The sequence below is a fragment of the Podarcis filfolensis genome (genome assembly GCF_964270895.1).
Source record: "Podarcis filfolensis genome assembly, chromosome: 6".
Lineage (NCBI taxonomy): Eukaryota > Metazoa > Chordata > Lepidosauria > Squamata > Lacertidae > Podarcis > Podarcis filfolensis.
Genome location: NC_139609.1, coordinates 11,324,610 through 11,332,522, shown reverse-complemented (window position 1 = coordinate 11,332,522; position 7,913 = coordinate 11,324,610). Strand labels below are relative to the sequence as shown.

Genomic DNA, 7,913 nt, shown 5'->3' with positions numbered 1-7,913 from the left:
TATAATCAATAAAAGTAACAGCTAATCACGATGCATAAAATACATAGGAAACATTTAAAAAACCATGTAAAAGGGTGAAATTGAGAAACAAGGACACACAAATTATAAAACTTTTTTTTAAAAAAAATATCCCTGAACTCCTAAATACTATTATTATTCTAATAATGGTGGGTAAACACCAAGAGACACGACAAGGCTGTATATTGTCTCCCTGCTTATTTAACTTATATGCAGAATTTATCATGCGAAAGGCTGGGCTGGATGAATCCCAAGCCGGAATTAAGATTGCCGGAAGAAATAACAACCTCAGATATGCAGATGACACAACCTTGATGGCAGAAAGTGAGGAGGAATTAAAGAACCTTTTAATGAGGGTGAAAGAGGAGTACAAAATATGGTCTGAAGCTCAACATCAAAAAAACAGAGATCATGGCCACTGGGCCCATCACCTCCTGGCAAGTAGAAGGGGGAGAAATGGAGGCAGTGAGAGATTTTACTTTCTTGGGCTCCATGATCACTGCAGATGGTGACAGCAGTCACGAAATTAAAAGACACCTGCTTCTTGGGAGAAAAGCAATGACAAACCTAGACAGCATCTTAAAAAGCAGAGACATCACCTTGCCAACAAAGGTCCGTATAGTAAAAGCTATGGTTTTCCCAGTAGTGATGTATGGAACCATGTTGCTCTACTCATGAGAAATAGGAACAAAAAGAAGGAAAGGACCTGGGAGGATGACAATATTCAAATCATGCCCAGATATTTCTAATCAGGGGTGCCAACTTGAATAAAATATACTGGTTCCAACCGGCTTGTATCGGTTCAAACTGGCTTGGACTAGTTCCAACCAGTCTGAACCAGTTCCAACTGGCTTGAACCGGTTCCAATCGGTCTGAAAGGGTTCCACCCGGCTTGGACTGGTTCCAACTGGTCAGAACCGGTTCCAACTGACATAGACCGGTTCAAACTGGCCTAGACTGGTTAAAACCGGCATGGAACGGTTCTAACCGGTCTAAACTGGTTCCAACCTGCTTGGACCAGTTCAAACCGGTCTGAACTATGTTTCTCATATTCAGATAATGCCCAGATATTTCTAACGTGCTGTAGACAGAATGTCAGTCTGTTACGGAGCCCAAGAAAGGACAGAGAGCAAATATAAACCCACACTGAAATAAACATAAAATGTACAAGCAAGCGAAGGTGCAGTGCAAACAGCAGTGTAGGTGTAGCGTATGAGAGACCCAGGAAAGCTCTGCTTCAAATATCGTGTCCGCCATAAGAGAGCTCAGTGGCCTTGAAACAGGGAAAGCATAGCGCAGGCTTGGCCTGACATGTCTGGAAAATGGCAATAAAAAGCACCAACCTATCAGTCTTGTGCTACGTGCTAATGAGAATCTGCACGAAGCACTTTGAACTATCAGTTCTCCCTGTTCCAGCTGGGTTTTATAGTTTGCTGTTAACTCTTTTATGTGCTGCACTGAGCGTGTAAGGAAAAACTGTGTCGCACTATAGTAAATAAAATGCATGTTATCTTTGACGAAGAGGGTGGCGAGTTGTTTTCAGACCTTCAAGATATGGTCAACAAGATAGCTAAAAATATTCAGCGAAACAGAAAACAGCTGCCAAGAATAATCTCTGACTTCACATTTAGAAAGCATAGTCTATTTTCTGTTTTTCAGAGAAACAAATGTCGCAGGATAAATATTCTGTGAGGGGGGAAATGGTTTCTTAAGATTGCAAAGTAGAAAGCACCTGTTTTGTTTCTGTGAGGCAGAGACAGGATCTCAAGACGGGTTTCCTAACCAAACTTTTGATGCACATTATCCAGACCATCTGTCTACAAGTGTGATGGCCTGGGATTCAGACTCAGAGGCTGAACCTGAGGAATCCCAGCCTGCACAGGAGTCCCCTCCTACAGAACCAGCTGAGCTGGGGCTGGGGCTTGAACCTGAAGGGTCCTCACCTGTGCTGGATCCTCAGGTGCAGGCACCAGCTGAGTCTGCTCTGGCCCCTGAGGTGATGGAGGGCCCACTGCCTGCAGGTGCTCCACTCTCAGCCCCGTCAGGGGAAGCTGAGGTTGCCTCTGGGTCCGGTAACCCTCCAGCCTCTCCTGAGCTGCAGAGGCTCAGGGCAGAGAGGCGGAGGGAACTAAGTTCCTACAGGAGGAGTGCTCGCCTCCAGGCCAGGAGAGGCAAGTCACCTGTGGACCGGGGCCGCCCTATGCCTCAGGGCAGATAAAATCCAGTCAGCCCCAGTCCCGGGAGCAATGTTGTTGCTAGCCTGTTCCTGCCTGCACCCTGTCCTGCTCTTCTGCCAGAGTTCCTGACCTCACCCAACTCCCTGCCTTGGACCCAGCTACAGCTTTGATGGACAGCCTCCATACCACACCATCGACCTTGGACTGGACTCGGACCTCACCTCTCGGTTAGCCCCCGGGACCAGCACAAAAAGTCTACATCACTGTAAGCTTTGTAGATTGCATTGCCTCAGGAAAACGGTGGGGTAAAGGTATTTGTTTTATGATGTTACCCATGAACACCTGCAGTGGCATTTCCTGGCTCAAATACAAAACAGGAAACTCAAGCTGTAGCTAAGCATGCAGTTCTGCTGAATAATGCAAGGAAGGGGATGAATGCATGTAAATACGTTCTGTGTACAGATGTGGTCCTCATGCCAAGTTCCATGCTGGTTCACTAGTTTGTGTGTACAGTGGTACCTTGGTTCTCAAACGCCTTGTTACTCAAACAACTTGGAACCCAAACACTGCGAACCCAGAAGTAAGTGTTCCGGCTTGCGAATATTTTTCGGAAGCCGAAACGTGCTGAGTTTTGAGTGTTACGCTTCTGTTTTGAGTGTTACGCTGCGGTCTGTTTTTGCTAATTATTTTGCATTTCTGCAGCTCTTCTTTGTTTTTTGTGACTGTGTGGAACCCAGTTCACCTACTGATTGACTGATTGTGTGACTGAGGCACATTGTTTATTGCTTTCATTTTATGGATCAATGGTCTTGTCAGATCAGGCATGGCCAAACTTGGCCCTCCAGATGTTTTGGGACTACAACTCCCGTCATCCCTAGTTAACAGGACCAGTCGTCGGGATGGTGGGAATTGTAGTCCCAAAACATCTCGAGAGCCAAATCAAATCAAATCAAATTTTATTAAACGGTCACAGACCAGATTAACTCGTACAGCTAGTCAGCAAAGCATAACACCGGAAAAAACAAAGGACAATTTCAATACAGATTAGGGGTTGTTTTTAAAAGGCTGGAACGGATTAATCCGTTTTGCATTACCGTACTTTCTATGGGAAAACGCGCCTTGGTTTTCGAACGCGTTGGTTTTGGAACAGACATCCGGAACGGATTAAGTTTGAGAACCAAGGTACCACTGTGGATCTCTTTCACATACCAGCCCAACACACGGATGGATTATTTCAGTGCATTGTGCGGAGTGGTAATCGGAACGTGTCATGAAATTGAGTCAGCCCTACAGGCAGAACCACAAGCCATGTCAAGTCTGCCCCCTGAGCGCTGCAGCCTATTTGCAAAATGGCCAAACTATTTGCACCGCGATTTTGCCTGCTCCCACAACTCTCTGAATGGTTTGTTGGACTGCAAAGATGTTAAGACGGACCAAGAGGCTACTTTAAGTTCCACAGGTGAACAGCCCCGAATAACAGAATATTGTAAACATTGCAATTTCTCTAGCATTGTGATTTTTGTGTTTCATTTGGCAGTTGGCCACCAGGCCTCCTCTACTCCTCACCACTGAAATACTTGCCAGTATCTAAGGTTAACAAGGCCTCTGTTATCTGTAGGCTGTGGCCTGCTAATTCTGGGAATCGGCTCTGTTAAGTCATCTCATGTGACCTTAAAAAAAAAGAAAGTATACCTTAGAGGCTAATCCTCCTCGTGTTTTTACTTGGAAGTCAGTGTCAATAAGTTCAACGTGGCCTGACTCCAAGTATATGCTTAGGTTTGCAGTCATTAAGATTAAAACTTGAGAAACTTTTACAATATTACCATAGACAGGTGGGGAAGCAGGTAATAAGCTATGACCAAAATACGCCTCCTGTTGCTGCCTATTTCTGCACTGCTACAGGGTTGTTGTTGCTTTTTAAGCTCATGACTGTGGCAGGTTGGATTTCTTCATGCTATTCTTGTGTACAGCATTTTGCATTTAATTTCAGAGATGAATCGTTTGTGAAGTGGTCAAAACAATAAAAAAGCTTGTTCAACAGCCTTTCTCTATACTTCTGAAACATTTTTCCCTTTCAACTGAAGAGGAGAAAGGTGTGGGGCATAAGTCTGTATTTACCGTATTTTTCGCTCCATAAGGCGCACCGGACCATAAGGCGCACCTAGTTTTTAGGGGGGGAAATCAAGGGGGAAAAAATCTTATCCCCCCCCCCCCCAGCGCCAAAGAGCAAAGAAGCTAAGACAGTGAGCGGGATCCATCTCACTGGCTGTCTTGGCTTCCTCTTTAGCTGCGCTCAACCTCTCCAGCCGGGAGAGGCTGCGCGTGGCTTTGGCAGAAGCCAAGACAGCAAGCAGGATGGATCCCGATCGCTGTCTTGGCTTCAATTTTAGCCGCGGGGCTGGGGCGGGGGAAGCCCAAGCTTCCCCCGACTCCAGCCCCCAGAACAGGTCCGGGAGTGGCGGCAAGGTTGTGAAGCCTTTGGAGCACAGCACGAGTTCCCGCTGCGCTCCAAAGGCTTCAGGCGGCTTGTAATCTAGCAAACACTATGGACAAAATGGATGACATAAAATATGGACTATGGACTGATATGCAGTTGACAAGGTTGACAATAGGACCCATGGAGGGGAAGGTAGGAAGTCCAGAGATTCGGAGAAATCTCTAAATACGGAAATATACTTTGTATTGTTGAAAGGGACACAGGTGGCGCTGTGGTCTAAACCACTGAGCCCCTTGGGCTTGCCAATCGGAAGGTTGGCGGTTTGAATCCCCGCGATGGAATGAGTTCCCGTTGCTCGGTCCCTGCTCCTGCCAACCTAGCAGTTCGAAAGCACGCCAAAAAGTGCAAGTAGATAAATAGGTACCGCTCTGGCAGGAAGGTAAGCAGCGATTCAGTGCGCTGTTCTGGTTCGCCAGAAGCGGCTTAGTCATGCTGGCCACATGACCCGGGAAAACTGTCTGTGGACAAACGCCGTTTCCCTCGGCCAGTAAAGCGAGATGAGCGCCGCAACCCCAGAGTCATTCGCGACTGGACTTAACTTTCAGGGGTCCTTTGCCTTTTTACTTTGTATTGTTATAACTCTATACTTGTAAAAGCAAATAAAAACTATTTTTTAAAAAAAGGAGAAGACCTCGGGAACTGGTTTTAATGGATGCCCCCTTGGAGAGGAAAAATGTGTGCCAGGCCCCCACGCCTGCTCCTCAGAGTGGATTACCATGAAGTATGAATCTGGCCTGACAACCAATAACTACGTAACTTAGCACCTTAGTATAAGGTACTATGCTGAAACAGAGGAAAGTGTCATGCAAGCACCACCTTGAAATTGCTAACCAACGCCTAGCACTCAGCATCCCCGCCTCCCTTGCAATCTTGATATTCCCAGTCTGTTCTTATTTGATTTCAAGGTGCCTGATGCACCTATTTGAAACTTCAAAAGAACATCAGAGCAGGAGAAAGGGAGAAAAATTGCACAAGCGAAGGCGTGGCGGCATCATCTAAACATTGGAAAGGAGCGTGGAAAGTATTTGAGGGTGTCCGGAGGGGGAGCTAGCTTTGTTGTGGGCGTATTCATGTGGTTATTTTAAAAGCAACTTCTTTGAAATCCTGCAATTCGCCTACTGTGATCTGTGCACTAGCCTGTGACAAAAGCTGGAGTCCCAACTTTGTTTTGCGAATTCTTCTCTTCTTATCACTCATTACAACCGTTTGTGTGCAAAGCCCACATAGCAGCAAAACAAATATTTTTATCTCTAAAGCGAAAACTATCGCATAGTTTAAGCGACCTCCTAATTTTTGCAGGTTATAAAATGTTCAGAGATCCTTCTGTCAGCCATTTCTGCTAATGGCCTAACAGAAATAAATAGATCATTTGGTTACATATTGAGTTCTCTTGCATCTATCATTACCTTTTTGCTCTGAGGACAAAGGACGCTGGCTGGTCAACTGGATTATAGTGCTTGTTATGCTGAGCAGTATGTATATATAAGGATGCGGGTGGTGCTGTGGGTTAAACCACAGAGCCTAGGGCTTGCCGATCAGAAAGTCAGCAGTTTGAATCCCCGTGACGGGGTGAGCTCCCGTTACTCGGTCCCTGCTCCTGCCAACCTAGCAGTTCAAAAGCACGTCAAAATGCAAGTAGATAAATAGGTACCACTCTGGCGGGAAGGTAAACGGCATTTCCGTGCGCTGCTCTGGTTTGCCAGAAGCGGCTTAGTCATGCTGGTCACATGACCCGGAAGCTGTACACCGGCTCCCTCGGCCAGTAAAGCGAGATGAGCACTGCAACCCCAGAGTCGGTCACGACTGGACCTAGTGGTCAGGGGTCCCTTTACCTTTTATGTATAGCTTTGGTTTCTAATCATTAAAGGCTGACATTTCCAAAGAAAGAAAAAATGTTATGGGCATATTTCCATGTCTATCAGCGAGAAGCTGTTGTTAGATAGAGTGCAAGTAAGTCTAAAGCAAATTCTGTCACAGGGAATTGTTCCTGATCTAGTAGATAAAACAGCCCATATTTCACTGGAATAAAAAAACTGGTATCATGAGGTCTGGCAATTTAGTGGCTCCTATCTGACAGTCAACATACTAGGTACCTACTGCCTGAAGGGAGGGAGGGAAGAAAAGACAGAAAGTCACAGGATTGTAATTTGTATGCACTGCTAATCTCTTTCAGAGGCATAACTCTGTTAGTCTCTTGTAGTAAAAACAACAGAGTCTTATGGCACAAACTTTAAAGGATTACAGTCTGCTTCTTCAGATACACCCAGAGTTGCATGTACAGTATACATAGTTGGGGTTGGGGCAGGTGTAGAAACTGTAAAGGAGGAAAGAAAATGCAGAAAAGTATCGGGGTGATGATAATATATTTAGCAGTGGCCATTCACAAGAAATAAAGACTAGTTGAGCTGATAAACAGACATCCCAGCACCATGGTAAACCAATCAATACTGGACTTGTTCAGCAGTTTCACCTTTTAAGCTCCTTTGTTCAACTATGGCTACCAGGCATGGTCAGTAACAGAGAGAAGACAGAAAGCGCATGCCAGAATAAATGCGTTACTCTCTAAATGTTCGTTTTTATTTCTAAGCAAGTCCAATCGGCCTTGCGCTCCCAAATGTGCGTTGGGCGGCCATGGCGTGCCTAGAGTCTAGAAAAGGACGGAGGTTTATTTACTGTGGAGCTGGAGATGTAGGCTTTTTAAAAAATCGCCGCGTAACTACTGCTAAAGTCACAAAGGACGCCTGCCACGCCAGCCTGACAAGGTTGTTTTGAAGGTGAAGCGTGCTTTATAAGCGCCGCAAAAACACTTTGCGTCCCTGCAAAATGAAGCGCACTTTTGCGCACTGCCTCAATGGACGGGTGTTTTTGCGCCGCTTGCACCGGGAATTGTTACTCCCGAGTAAGCTGCGTACAGACTCGCCACTCAACTTGGGCATACAGTAATGTAAACAGCTCACCCTCTGCAGCTGAACAAGCACGCAGCAGGGCAGGTTTAGGAATTGCAGAAAAATCAAGTAAGAATAATAATAAAAATAAATGGTTATATCGGTTTCTTTCCCTCCTCTTCCCCGTTACCGAAGGGGAACAAAAAAATACGCGACGGCTGCAAATGACAGCGCAATGAATTTCCACCGGTTTGCTGCGCAAGAAAACGCACAACAGGTTGGCAGCGACGCCCTCTCTTCCCCACCCCCCCGAAAAAAAGGACGCCAAGAAATATA

General features: G+C 45.9%; 1 long non-coding RNA gene across 1 annotated transcript; it reads left to right on the top strand.

Moving 5' to 3' along the window:
• Positions 1-1,709: 1,709 nt before the first annotated feature.
• LOC310765316 lies at positions 1,710-7,911 on the top strand. Its single transcript, XR_014549524.1, has 3 exons — positions 1,710-1,833; positions 2,441-2,460; positions 7,773-7,911. It is a non-coding gene; the product is annotated as an uncharacterized lncRNA (long non-coding RNA).
• Positions 7,912-7,913: the final 2 nt, after the last annotated feature.